The sequence below is a fragment of the Asterias amurensis genome, chromosome 11 (assembly GCF_032118995.1).
Source record: "Asterias amurensis chromosome 11, ASM3211899v1".
NCBI classification, from domain to species: domain Eukaryota; kingdom Metazoa; phylum Echinodermata; class Asteroidea; order Forcipulatida; family Asteriidae; genus Asterias; species Asterias amurensis.
The window spans coordinates 22,255,071-22,268,748 of record NC_092658.1 but is presented as its reverse complement, the minus strand read 5'-3'; positions in this window follow the sequence as shown (position 1 = coordinate 22,268,748).

The window sequence follows — 13,678 nt, the reverse complement described above, 5'->3', positions numbered from 1 at the left end:
CATTTTGAAAATGTCAAATGTAAACAAAACAACAATAACATCACTGCCGCGGATTCGAACTGGGGACATCCGATTCTAAAGTCGAGAAATCTACCGCTACAACAATCCGATCAACAGAAAAACCTAGGAAAAATCTCATTTATAAATATCCGCATCTCCTATCATTTTGAAAATGTCAACCGAAACAAAACAACATTGATATCATTGCCCAGGATTCGAACTGGGGACCTCCGGTTCTGAAGTCGAGAAATCTACCGCTAGACAAGTCCGATCCACAGAAAAACCTAGGAAAAATTCATTTAGAAATAACCGCATCCACTATCATTTTGAAAATTTAAAATGTAAACAAAACAAAATTGACATCAATGCCATGGATTCGAACTGGGGACCTCCGATTCTGATGTCGAGAAATTTACCACTTGACCAAATCGATCCACAGCAAAACCTCATTTATAAAAAAATCTCATTTATAAATACCGAATCCCCGATCATTTTGAAAATGTCAAATGTGAACAAAACAACATGGACATCACTGTCGAGGATTCGAACTGGGGACCTCCGATTCTGAAGTCGAGAAATCTACTGCTTGACTAACCCGATCCACAGAAAAACGTAGGAAAAATCTCATTCATAAATACCCGCATCTCCTATCAGTTCGAAAATGTCAAATGTAAACAAAACAACATTGACATCAATGCCCAGGATTCGAACTGGGGACCTCCGATTCTGATGCCGAGAAATCTACAACTTGACCAAATCGATCCACAGCAAAACCTAGGAAAAATCTCGTTCATAAATACCCGAATCCTCGATCATTTTGAAAATGTCAAATGTAAACAAAACTACGTTGAGATCAATGCCCAGGATTCGAACTGGGGACCTCCGATTCTGATGTCGAGATATCTACCACTTGACCAAATCGATCCACACCAAAACCTAGGAAAAATGTCGTTCATAAATACCGAATCCCCGATCATTTTGAAAACGTCAACCGAAACAAAACAACATTGATATCATTGCCCAGGGTTCGAACTGTGGACCTCCGATTCTTAAGTCGGAAATCTACCGCTTGACCAATTCGATCAACAGAAAAACATGGGAAAAATTCATTTACAAATTCTGCACCCCCATCATTTTGAAAATGACAAATGTGAACAAAACAACATGGACATCACTGCCGAGGATTCGAACTGGGGACCTCTGATTGTGAAGTCGAGAAATCTACGGCTAGACCAATCCGATCAACAGAAAAACCTAGGAAAAATCTCGTTTATAAATATCCGCATCTATCATTTTGAGAACGTCAACCGAAACAAAACAACATTAATATCATTGCCCATGATTCGAACTGGGGACCTCCGATTCTTAAGTCGAGAAATATACCGATTGACCAATCCGATCCACAGAAAAACCAAGGAAAAATCTCATTTATAAATACCGGCATCCTCTTTCATGTTGAAAATGTCAAATGTAAACAAAACAACATGGACATCACTGCCGAGGATTCGAACGTGGGACCTCCGATTCTGATGTCGAGAAATCTACCGCTTGACCAATCCGATCCACAGAAAAACGTAGGAAAAATCTCATTCATAAATATCCGCAACTCCTATCATTTTGAAAATGTCAAATGTAAACAAAACAACATTGACATCAATGCCCAAGATTCCGAACAGGGGACCTCCGATTCTGAAGTCGAGAAATCTACCGATTGACCAATCCGATCCACAGAAAGACCAAGGAAAATCTCATTTATAAATATCGGCATCTCCTATCATTTTGAAAACGTCAACCGAAACAAAACAACATTGATATCATTGCCCAGGATTCGAACTGGGGACCTCCGGTTCTGAAGTCGAGAAATCTACCGCTACACCAGTCCGATCCACAGAAAAACCTAGGAAAAATTCATTTATAAATAACCGCATCCACTATCATTTTGAAAATATCAAATGTAAACAAAACAAAATTGACATCAATGCCCTGGATTCGAACTGGGGACCTCCGATTCTGAAGTGGAGAAATCTACCGCTCGACCAATCCGATCCACAGAAAAACTTAGAAAAAATCTCATTTATAAATACCGAATCCCCGATCATTTTGAAAATGTCAAATGTGAACAAAACAAAATGGACATCACTGCCCAGGATTCGAACTGGGGACCTCCGATTCTGAAGTCGAGAAATCTACCGCTTGACCAATCCGATCCACAGAAAAACCTTGAAAAAATCTCATTCATAAATATCCGCATCTCCTATCATTTTGAAAATGTCAAATGTAAACAAAACAACATTGACATCATTGCCGAGGATTCGAACTGGGGACCTCCGATTCTGAAGTCGAGAAATCTACCGCTTGACCAATCCGATCCACAGAAAAACGTAGGAAAAATCTCATTCATAAATATCCGCATCTCCTATCAGTTCGAAAATGTCAAATGTAAACAAAATAACATTGACATCAATGCCCAGGATTCGAACTGGGGACCTCCGATTCTGATGTCGAGAAATCTACCGCTTGACCAATCCGATCCACAGAAAAACCTAGGAAAAATTCATTTATAAATAACCGTATCCAATATCATTTTGAAAATGTCAAATGTTAACAAAACAAAATTGACATCAATGCCCTGGATTCGAACTGGGGACCTCCGATTCTGATGTCGAGAAATTTACCACTTGACCAAATCGATCCACAGCAAAACCTCATTTATAAAAAAATCTCATTTATAAATACCGAATCCCCGATCATTTTGAAAATGTCAAATGTGAACAAAAGAACATGGACATCACTGCCGAGGATTCGAACTGGGACCTCCGATTCTGAAGTCGAGAAATCTACCGCTTGACTAACCCGATCCACAGAAAAACGTAGGAAAAATCTCATTCATAAATACCCGCATCTCCTATCAGTTCGAAAATGTCAAATGTAAACAAAACAACATTGACATCAATGCCCAGGATTCGAACTGGGGACCTCCGATTCTGATGCCGAGAAATCTACAACTTGACCAAATCGATCCACACCAAAACCTAGGAAAAATCTCGTTCATAAATACCCGAATCCCCGATCATTTTGAAAATGTCAAATGTAAACAAAACAAAATTGATATCATTGCCCAGGGTTCGAACTGTGGACCTCCGATTCTTAAGTCGGAAATCTACCGCTTGACCAATTCGATCAACAGAAAAACCTGGGAAAAATTCATTTACAAATTCCGCACCCCCATCATTTTGAAAAAGACAAATGTGAACAAAACAACATGGACATCACTGCCGAGGATTCGAACTGGGGACCTCTGATTCTGAAGTCGAGAAATCTACGGCTAGACCAATCCGATCAACAGAAAAACCTAGGAAAAATCTCGTTTATAAATATCCGCATCCATCATTTTGAAAACGTCAACCGAAACAAAACAACATTAATATCATTGCCCATGATTCGAACTGGGGACCTCCGATTCTTAAGTCGAGAAATATACCGATTGACCAATCCGATCCACAGAAAAACCAAGGAAAAATCTCATTTATAAATATCGGCATCCTCTTTCATGTTGAAAATGTCAAATGTAAACAAAACAACATGGACATCACTGCCGAGGATTCGAACTGGGGACCTCCGATTCTGATGTCGAGAAATCTACCGCTTGACCAATCCGATCCACAGAAGAACGTAGGAAAAATCTCATTCATAAATATCCGCAACTCCTATCATTTTGAAAATGTCAAATGTAAACAAAACAACATTGACATCAATGCCCAAGATTCCATACAGTGGACCTCCGATTCTGAAGTCGAGAAATCTACCGATTGACCAATCCGATCCACAGAAAGACCAAGGAAAATCTCATTTATAAATATCGGCATCCTCTTTCATGTTGAAAATGTCAAATGTCTTTCATGTTGAAAATGTCAAATGTAAACAAAACAACATTGATATCACTGCCGAGGATTCGAACTGGGGACCTCCGATTCTGAAGTCGAGAAATCTACCACTTGACCAAATCGATCCACAGCAAAACCTAGGAAGAATCTCATTCATAAATATCCGCAACTCCTATCATTTTGAAAATGTCAAATGTAAACAAAACAACAATAACATCACTGCCGCGGATTCGAACTGGGGACCTCCGATTCTGATGTCGAGAAATCTACCACTTGACCAAATCGATCCACACCAAAACCTAGGAAAAATCTCGTTCATAAATACCGAATCCCCGATCATTTTGAAAACGTCAACCGAAACAAAACAACATTGATATCATTGCCCAGGGTTCGAACTGTGGACCTCCGATTCTTAAGTCGGAAATCTACCGCTTGACCAATTCGATCAACAGAAAAACATGGGAAAAATTCATTTACAAATTCCGCACCCCCATCATTTTGAAAATGACAAATGTGAACAAAACAACGTGGACATCACTGCCGAGGATTCGAACTGGGGACATCTGATTCTGAAGTCGAGAAATCTACGGCTAGACCAATCCGATCCACAGAAAAACCTAGGAAAAATCTCATTTATAAATATCGGCATCCTCTTTCATGTTGAAAATGTCAAATGTAAACAAAACAACATGGACATCACTGCCGAGGATTCGAACTGGGGACCTCCGATTCTGATGTCGAGAAATCTACCGCTTGACCAATCCGATCCACAGAAAAACCTAGGAAAAATCTCATTTATAAATATCGACATCCCCTTTCATTTTGAAAATGTCAAATGTAAACAAAACAACATTGACATCACTGCCAAGGATTCGAACTGGGGACCTCCGATTCTGAAGTCGAGAAATCTACCACTTGACCAAATCGATCCACAGCAAAACCTAGGAAGAATCTCATTCATAAATATCCGCAACTCCTATCATTTTGAAAATGTCAAATGTAAACAAAACAACAATAACATCACTGCCGCGGATTCGAACTGGGGACCTCCGATTCTGATGTCGAGAAATCTACCACTTGACCAAATCGATCCACACCAAAACCTAGGAAAAATCTCGTTCATAAATACCGAATCCCCGATCATTTTGAAAACGTCAACCGAAACAAAACAACATTGATATCATTGCCCAGGGTTCGAACTGTGGACCTCCGATTCTTAAGTCGGAAATCTACCGCTTGACCAATTCGATCAACAGAAAAACATGGGAAAAATTCATTTACAAATTCCGCACCCCCATCATTTTGAAAATGACAAATGTGAACAAAACAACATGGACATCACTGCCGAGGATTCGAACTGGGGACATCTGATTCTGAAGTCGAGAAATCTACGGCTAGACCAATCCGATCCACAGAAAAACCTAGGAAAAATCTCATTTATAAATATCGGCATCCTCTTTCATGTTGAAAATGTCAAATGTAAACAAAACAACATGGACATCACTGCCGAGGATTCGAACTGGGGACCTCCGATTCTGATGTCGAGAAATCTACCGCTTGACCAATCCGATCCACAGAAAAACCTAGGAAAAATCTCATTTATAAATATCGACATCCCCTTTCATTTTGAAAATGTCAAATGTAAACAAAACAACATTGACATCACTGCCAAGGATTCGAACTGGGGACCTCCGATTCTGAAGTCGAGAAATCTACCACTTGACCAAATCGATCCACACCAAAACCTAGGAAAAATCTCGTTCATAAATACCGAATCCCCGATCATTTTGAAAACGTCAACCGAAACAAAACAACATTGATATCATTGCCCAGGATTCGAACTGCGGACCTCCGATTCTGAAGTCGAGAAATCTACCGTTTGACCAATTCGATCCACAGAAAAACGTAGGAAAAATCTCATTCATAAATATCCGCATCTCCTATCATTTCGAAAATATCAAATGTAAACAAAACAACATTGACATCAATGCCCAGAATTCGAACTGGGGACCTCCGATTCTGATGTCGAGAAATCTACCGCTTGACCAATCCGATCCACAGAAAAACGTAGGAAAAATCTCATTCATAAATATCCGCAACTCCTATCATTTTGAAAATGTCAAATGTAAACAAAACAACATTGACATCAATGCCCAGGATTCGAACTGGGGACCTCCGATTCTGATGCCGAGAAATCTACCGATTGACCAATCCGATCCACAGAAAGACCAAGGAAAATCTCATTTATAAATATCGGCATCCTCTTTCATGTTGAAAATGTCAAATGTCTTTCATGTTGAAAATGTCAAATGTAAACAAAACAACATTGATATCACTGCCGAGGATTCGAACTGGGGACCTCCGATTCTGAAGTCGAGAAATCTACCACTTGACCAAATCGATCCACAGCAAAACCTAGGAAGAATCTCATTCATAAATATCCGCAACTCCTATCATTTTGAAAATGTCAAATGTAAACAAAACAACAATAACATCACTGCCGCGGATTCGAACTGGGGACCTCCGATTCTGATGTCGAGAAATCTACCACTTGACCAAATCGATCCACACCAAAACCTAGGAAAAATCTCGTTCATAAATACCGAATCCCCGATCATTTTGAAAACGTCAACCGAAACAAAACAACATTGATATCATTGCCCAGGGTTCGAACTGTGGACCTCCGATTCTTAAGTCGGAAATCTACCGCTTGACCAATTCGATCAACAGAAAAACATGGGAAAAATTCATTTACAAATTCCGCACCCCCATCATTTTGAAAATGACAAATGTGAACAAAACAACATGGACATCACTGCCGAGGATTCGAACTGGGGACATCTGATTCTGAAGTCGAGAAATCTACGGCTAGACCAATCCGATCCACAGAAAAACCTAGGAAAAATCTCATTTATAAATATCGGCATCCTCTTTCATGTTGAAAATGTCAAATGTAAACAAAACAACATGGACATCACTGCCGAGGATTCGAACTGGGGACCTCCGATTCTGATGTCGAGAAATCTACCGCTTGACCAATCCGATCCACAGAAAAACCTAGGAAAAATCTCATTTATAAATATCGACATCCCCTTTCATTTTGAAAATGTCAAATGTAAACAAAACAACATTGACATCACTGCCAAGGATTCGAACTGGGGACCTCCGATTCTGAAGTCGAGAAATCTACCACTTGACCAAATCGATCCACACCAAAACCTAGGAAAAATCTCGTTCATAAATACCGAATCCCCGATCATTTTGAAAACGTCAACCGAAACAAAACAACATTGATATCATTGCCCAGGATTCGAACTGCGGACCTCCGATTCTGAAGTCGAGAAATCTACCGTTTGACCAATTCGATCCACAGAAAAACGTAGGAAAAATCTCATTCATAAATATCCGCATCTCCTATCATTTCGAAAATATCAAATGTAAACAAAACAACATTGACATCAATGCCCAGAATTCGAACTGGGGACCTCCGATTCTGATGTCGAGAAATCTACCGCTTGACCAATCCGATCCACAGAAAAACGTAGGAAAAATCTCATTCATAAATATCCGCAACTCCTATCATTTTGAAAATGTCAAATGTAAACAAAACAACATTGACATCAATGCCCAGGATTCGAACTGGGGACCTCCGATTCTGATGCCGAGAAATCTACAACTTGACCAAATCGATCCACAGCAAAACCTAGGAAAAATCTCGTTCATAAATACCCGAATCCCCGATCATTTTGAAAATGTCAAATGTAAACAAAACTAAGTTGAGATCAATGCCCAGGATTCGAACTGGGGACCTCCGATTCTGATGTCGAGAAATCTACCACTTGACCAAATCGATCCACACCAAAACCTAGGAAAAATGTCGTTCATAAATACCGAATCCCCGATCATTTTGAAAACGTCAACCGAAACAAAACAACATTGATATCATTGCCCAGGGTTCGAACTGTGGACCTCCGATTCTTAAGTCGGAAATCTACCGCTTGACCAATTCGATCAACAGAAAAACCTGGGAAAAATTCATTTACAAATTCCGCACCCCCATCATTTTGAAAATGACAAATGTGAACAAAACAACATGGACATCACTGCCGAGGATTCGAACTGGGGACCTCTGATTCTGAAGTCGAGAAATCTACGGCTAGACCAATCCGATCAACAGAAAAACCTAGGAAAAATCTCGTTTATAAATATCCGCATCTATCATTTTGAAAACGTCAACCGAAACAAAACAACATTAATATCATTGCCCATGATTCGAACTGGGGACCTGCGATTCTTAAGTCGAGAAATATACCGATTGACCAATCCGATCCACAGAAAAACCAAGGAAAAATCTCATTTATAAATATCGGCATCCTCTTTCATGTTGAAAATGTCAAATGTAAACAAAACAACATGGACATCACTGCCGAGGATTCGAACTGGGGACCTCCGATTCTGAAGTCGAGAAATCTACCGCTTGACCAATCCGATCCACGGAAAGACCAAGGAAAATCTCATTTATAAATATCGGCATCTCCTATCATTTTGAAAACGTCAACCGAAACAAAACAACATTGATATCATTGCCCAGGATTCGAACTGGGGACCTCCGATTCTGAAGTCGAGAAATCTACCGCTACACCAGTCCGATCCACAGAAAAACCTAGGAAAAATTCATTTATAAATAACCGTATCCACTATCATTTTGAAAATGTCAAATGTTAACAAAACAAAATTGACATCAATGCCCTGGATTCGAACTGGGGACCTCCGATTCTGATGTCGAGAAATCTACCTCTTGACCAAATCGATCCACAGCAAAACCTAGGAAAAATCTCGTTCATAAATACCCGAATCCCCGATCATTTTGAAATTGCAAATGTAAACAAAACAACATGGACATCACTGCCGAGGATTCGAACTGGGGACCTCCGATTCTGAAGTCGAGAAATCTACCGCTTGACCAATCCGATCCACAGAAAAACCTTGAAAAACCTTGAAAAAATCTCATTCATAAATATCCGCATCTCCTATCATTTTGAAAATGTCAAATGTAAACAAAACAACATTGACATCAACGCCCAAGATTCCGAACTGGGGACCTCCGATTCTGATGTGAAGAATTCTGCCGATTGACCTATCCGATCCACAGAAGAACCAAGGAAAAATCTCATTTATAAATATCGGCATCCTCTTTCATGTTGAAAATGTCAAATGTAAACAAAACAACATGGACATCACTGCCGCGGATACGAACTGGGGACCTCCGATTCTGTTGTCGAGAAATCTACCGCTTGACCAAACCGATCCACAGAAAAACCTAGAAAAAATCTCATTCATAAATATCGGCATTTGAAATGTAAACAAAACAACATTGACATCAATGCCCAGGATTCCGAACTGGGGACCTCCGATTCTGATGTCGAGAAATCTACCGATTGACCAATCCGATCCACAGAAAAACCTAGGAAAAATCTCATTGATAAATATCCGAATCCCCTATCCTTTTGAAAATGTCAAATGTAAGCAAAACAACATTGACATCACTGCTCAGGATTTATTACCAAAACAGATTGAAAACAGTTTCAACATTTCAAAAAATCACTTCTTTTAAGAAAAGTGTATGTTCCAAAAACAACTGTCAACGCATAAACTTTAAGAATAACTGCAGGTGAGTAGGTTTTTTTTTTTTTTTTTAAACCAAGCATTGACCTTTTAGTTCTTCTGGATTTTGGGTAACTCAAAGTCAGTTTTATGATTCAATGAGTCTCTTAGGTGGTCTGCAAACGCGACCGGACCTGGTGGTGGTAGCATTAGTGTTCAGTTCTGGGGTTTATCTGTTGGAGTGAAAGGCACATCTTGTGTCTTTGCGGGTGACCTAGCAACACTGGGACTTGCTGGCTCTGTTGTCTGTTGTGATGTGAGCTGAGGTGCATTCACACAAGTGTCTATGGCAAGCCATATGCCCAATAATTCGATAAACACTGTTTATCAGCGATAAACTAAGTTTACCGACCGATAAACACTGTTTTTCGAGATAAACATTGTTTATCAACTGATAAACACTGTTTATCGAAAAACTTTGTTTATCAAGCGATAAACACAGTTTTTTGAGGTGATAAACAGAGTTTTTCGATAAACAGTGTTTATCGACTGATAAACACTGTTTATCGAAAAACTATGTTTATCGAGCGATAAACAGAGTTTTTCGAGGTGATAAACAGAGTTTTTCGATAAACACTGTTTATCAAGTGATAAACATTGTTTATCGAAAAACAGTGTTTATCGGTCGATAAACACAATTTTACGACGACGCCAGATGCCCAATAATTCGATAAACAGTGTTTATCGGTTGATAAACACTGTTTATCGAGAAAAACTGTGTTTATCAACTGATAAACACAGTTTCACGCCGACGCCAGATGCCCAATAATTCGATAAATAGTGTTTATCAAGTGATAAACACTGTTTATCGAAAAACTATGTCTATCGACTGATAAACATAGTTTTACGCCGACGCCAGATGCCCAATAATTTGATAAACAGTGTTTATCAAGTGATAAACACAGTTTGGGCGATAAACATAGTTTCACGCCGACGCCAGATGCCCAATAATTCGATAAACAGTGTTTATCAAGTGATAAACACTGTTTATCGAAAAACTATGTTTATCGACTGATAAACACAAGTTTTACGCCGACGCCAGATGCCCAACAATTCGATAAACAGTGTTTATCAAGTGATAAACACAGTTTGGGCGATAAACATAGTTTGGGCGATAAACATAGTTTCACGCCAACGCCAGATGCCCAATAATTCGATAAACAGTGTTTATCAAGTGATAAACACTGTTTATCGAAAAACTCTGTTTATCAACTGATAAACACTGTTTATCGAAAAACTATGTTTATCGCCCAAACTATGTTTATCGCCCAAACTGTGTTTATCAAGTGATAAACATAGTTTATCGAAAAACTCTTCATCAAGTGATAAACAGAGTTTATCGAATTAATGAGCATTTGGCGTTGGCACATAACTGTGTTTATCGAAAAACTATGTTTATCAAAAAACCTTGTTTATCAAGTGATAAACTGTGTTTATCGAAAAACTCTGTTTATCGACCCGATAAACACTGTTTTTCGATAAACCGTGTTTATCACTTGATAAACAGTGTTTATCGGCGATAAACTTAGTTTATCGACGATAAACACTGTTTATCGAATTATTGGGCATATGGCTTGCCATAAGTGTCTCGAGTTTGGGGGTTTTGAGTGTTCTCCTGACTGTCTCTGAGGTGTACTCGGTTGCGTCTTTAGCATTTTGTACCGACTTCAACAACGTAGCTGCGAGGTGCAACTTTAGCTTTGATCACTCCTGGGATCCATGGGGACCCTTCCACTTTGGGGCGTGATTTGGCGCGAACTGGCTGTCCAACAACTAGATCCAGGGAGGCTCCTCGCTGTGCGGTCATGATACAATTTAGCTGCCTGTCTTTTGGTCACGACTTGTTCCATGACGGCTTCTATGACCTGGGGTTTGTAAAATGTGTTCTTGCAAGGGAGGAACGAGCGTGTTCGTCGAGACATTAAGCGTTTGTGTAGGGGACCTGGTCATTCCTGGTGTAGTGGTTTTCTCCACTCGAGGATAGCCTTCCATACATCACTGTTGCCTTTTGCAGCTTTGGTCACAAGTCCTTTGGCGATTTTAACTGCGGACTCTGCTTTTCCATTGGACTTGAAATGATAAGGACTTGAGGTAGTGTGTTGGAAGTCCCACTCATTTGTGAACTGGGTGAACTCATGTGACGCATAGTTTGGTCCGTTGTCTGTGAGCAATGTGTGAGGAATGCCATGAGCAGCGAACACAGGTTTTAGTTCATTGATTAGCGATGTGGAAGTCATATTGGTCAGGGTGCGCACGTCGATGTAGTCTGAGTAGAGGTCTACTAGTACGCAGTAATTTTTTCCATTTACCTCAAAACAGTCACTCGCGACTAACTGCCAAGGTGTCTTAGGTATTGGGTGTGTCATGAGGGGCTCCTTGGGGAGAGCTGGTTGTGACTCCTGAGAGATTGTGCAGCGTTGTACGGCTTCCACAAGTTCTGTAAGCATATGTGGCCAATACATAATGTCCCGTGCAGTGTTGGTTGTGTACTGCACGCCCATGTGAGATGCATGTGCTCTCGTTATCATTTCTGTACGAAGAGCTGTTGGGATAACAATACGGCTTCCACGAAAGATGAGACCGTTTTGTGTTGAAAGTTCATCTCTGTATGGCCAGTACTCTCTGATGCACAAGGGAACTTGAGCTTTGTCTCCTGGCCATCCTATTTGGATGATCTGCATCAGTGTTTGCAGGGTTTGGTCAGCGAGCGTTACCTTTTTTATTGTCAGTAGACGCTCATCTATGACAAAGATGGTTGGGTTGATATTCTCCAACTCAATGTTAAGCTTCTGCTCCTGGGTGATGGAGAAGATCAGATAGTCTGGTGTCTGATCTTTGACTTGACGCATTGGTTAGGCTGCTCTTGACAATGTATCAATCAAGTACATCCGCGAACCCTGCTTGTACTCTACATGTAGAGAGTACTTCTGTAGGCGAAGTCGCATACGTTGCAAACATTTGGGATTCACCAACATTGGCTTTTTGAAGATGCTCATCAGAGGTTGGTGGTCAGAGAGCACAACAACATTGTCACGGCCAAGAATGTATTGTTCAAAATGCTGGGTGGCGAATACATTTGCCAAACACTCTTTCTCTATTTGAGCATAGTTGCGCTCTGTAGCTGATAGCGCTCGTGACGCATATGCGACTGGTCGGCCATTTTGTGTGATGACGGCTCCTAGTCCAACTTCGGAGCTATCACACTCAATCACAACTTCTTGGTTGACATCATAGTAACTCAGCACTGGGACTGCTGTGATGAGCTACTTGATCTTTTCGAAGGCCGCGTCATGATGTTGTAACCAGTCAAAGATTACGTCTTTGTCTGTGAGACATCTAAGTGGCTCCCATACTGTGCTCAGTTCTGGCAAGAATTTAGCCAGGTATGTCACCAAACCGATGAGTCTTAGCACTCCCTGGACGTCAGTAGCGCGAGGCATGTCGATTATGGCCTTTACTTTCTCTGGATCAGGAGATAATCCGTCTGAGCTAAAGACGTGTCCCATGTATGTCACACTGGGTAACTTGTACCGCAACTTGGCCCCATTTAGCTTTAGGTTCCGTGCTCTGCATCTTGCGAGAAGGGCGGTGAATGCTGCGTCATGCGAGGCCTCTGCTTCGGCCTGCGTTTCTCCTGAGCCGTAGACTAACACATCATCAGCGATGACTGCGATGTTTTCTAGGCCTTCCAGGCACTCATGGAGTCTGCGCTGGAATTCTTCTGGTGCTGAAGAGATAACAAAGGGCATCCTCAACCAACGGTAACGTCCATATAAGGTGTCCAAAATGTTGTTAGATAACTTGAGGGCTCATCAAGTACGACTTGTAGAAACCCGTCCTTAGCATCTACTACCGAGAAGAGTTTGGCGTTCTTCAATTTCGGGGCTACTTCGTCAACAGTGGGAATCGGGTAATGGTTGCGCCTAATGGTTTTCTTCACGATGTGTGGATCCAAGCATACTCTGATTTTATTTGGCTTTCTGACGGCCACCATGTTGTAGATCCACTTGGTAGGCTCACTCACTAGAGCTAGGATGCCTTGGTCTTTCATGCTGTTTATCTTTTGTTTCAGCTCTTCTCGCACTGGAATTGGTACTCTGCGCCTTGAGTTCTGCTTTGGAGTGACACAG